Source organism: Nicotiana sylvestris, chromosome 2 (assembly GCF_000393655.2).
Source record: "Nicotiana sylvestris chromosome 2, ASM39365v2, whole genome shotgun sequence".
Lineage (NCBI taxonomy): Eukaryota > Viridiplantae > Streptophyta > Magnoliopsida > Solanales > Solanaceae > Nicotiana > Nicotiana sylvestris.
The window spans coordinates 85,195,597-85,197,900 of NC_091058.1; positions in this window are offsets into that span (position 1 = coordinate 85,195,597).

A 2,304-nucleotide genomic window follows, 5' to 3' on the forward strand; every position below is an offset into this window, starting at 1 on the left:
ATACTCACATCTCACACATAAGCTAGATACGCGTCATGCCCCTTCTCAACCATACGTTGAGCCTTAAGGAATGAAATAACTCTACTGGAATTATGATCTAAGGTACCCCTCTACTCTACTCGCAGTACACCTGGCATAGCCAGCATCACGGTTTTGGTGTGACAACCAAAAATAGCATAATGGGGCGACAACCAGTCCATGCCCAAGATAATATCAAAATCTACCATGCTGAGCAATAATAAATCGGGTCTGGTCTCAAAACCACTAAGAGCAACCAAACACGACCGATAAACGCGGTCCACAATAAGAGAATCTCCCACAGGGGTAGAAACATAAATATGGGAACTCAAAGAATCCCGAGATACACCTAAATGCGGGGCAAAATAAGAAGACACGTAAGAATAGGTGGAGCCTGGATCGAATAGAACCGATGCATCTCTATGACAAACCAGGACAATACTTGTGATGATAGAATTAGAGGCGACAGCCTTGGTACGGGCAGGAAGGGCATAATATCTGGCCTGGCCTCCCCCTCCAGGGCGACCTCTACCTCCCCCACCTCCACCTCTAGTTAGATGAGCAGGTAGGATAGCGACTTGTGTTGTGATCATAGCTTGGGAACTCTGCAGGGCACGTTGTGGCTGAGAAGTCTGTAGAGGTGCACCACTCCTAAGTCTGGGGCAATCCCTCACCATATGGCGTGCGTCACCACACTCAAAATAAGCTCTAGAAGGACTTGGTAGTTGTGACTGGCTCGGGCCAGGTCTGCTAGACTGACCACTGATAGCACCTCGTGTAGGAGGCGCACTAGATACTGGAGGTGTACAATAAGGCTCCTGGAAGAGCTGAATGAACAGGGTAATTCATATAACCCCTATCATGACGAACTGCAGCTGGAGCACGGGCACCAGAATAATGGCCCGACTCTCGAGACCTCTTGGCCTCCCTCTCCTCTCTATCCCGAGCATGTATACCATCCACTCTCCTAGAAATGCTTACCACCTGCTAATAAGAAATATTCATCTCAAACTCATGAGCCATGCTAAACCTGATGCTGGGAATGAGCCCCTCAATAAACCGGCAAACTCTCTCGCGAATAGTAGAAATTAAAGTTTGTACATTTCTAGCCAAGCTAGTAAAACGGACAGCATACTCCGAGACAGTCATAATACCCTAGAGCAAATGCTCAAACTCTGCGCGTCATGCGTCCTTGAGGCTCCGAGGAACATACTCTCTTAGAAACATATCTAAAAACTGAGTCCAAGTCAGGGAAGCCGCCTCATCTGGACTGTCTAACTCATAAGCATGCCACCACTCATAGGCGGCTCCTCAAAGCTGGAAGGTAGTGAAGGAAACCCCGCTCAATCTTGATATACCCATGGTACGGAGGATACGGTAGCACTCCTCTTGAAATCCCAGAGCATCATTTGATGCTAGACCACTGAATACAGGAGGCTTATAGTTTTTGAACCTCTCAATCCTCCGTTGCTCATCCTCGGAAGTTGATGCCTTGTCCTCGGGCTGATCTGGGGCTACAGGCTGTACGGAATAATCTCTAGGACCTAATCAACATGCACTCGCTGCTCAGGAGTGCGGGCGGCGGGAGTCTGTGCTCCTCCCCCGGCCTGAGATGTGGTTGCAGCAAGGGGAAGCAACGCTGCTTGAGCCAAAGTGATTTACATGCTCATAAACTATGCAAGAGTCTCATGAAGAGCCGGATTAGTAGTAGCAGTAGGCGTATCAGGCGCCTGGGCTCCGGCGGCAACTGTTGGTGGCTCCTCGGTGGCAGCTCGCGTGGGTGCTCTAGTTGCACAGCGTGCGCATCCTCGGCCTCTACCCCGGCCCCGACCTCTAACAGCTCTAGTAGGGGGCGCAGGTGCCTGATCATCTCTGGTTGCATGTGTCCTCACCATCTGTGAGAGAATAGAAGACAAAAGTTTAGAATTGTGATATCAAAAATCTCGCACGACAAGGAAATCAAATGAAGTGGAATTTTCCTAACAGTTACATAGCCTCTCGTAGATAAGTACAGACGTCTCTGTACCGATCCGCGAGACTCTAATAAACGACTTGTGATTCATGACTCCTATGAACCTAGAGCTTTGATACCAACTTGTCATGACCCCAGTTTGCCCTTCGTGAACTATCGTGATGGCATCTAGTCTCTACGACTAGGTAAGCCTAACAATTTGTGGAAAAAGGAAACAATAGATAAAAACTAGAAGAGATGCGGATAAACATAATAAAAACATTTAAGATGTCACTCGGTATATACAAATACACACTCTCAACTGAAAAGATCTC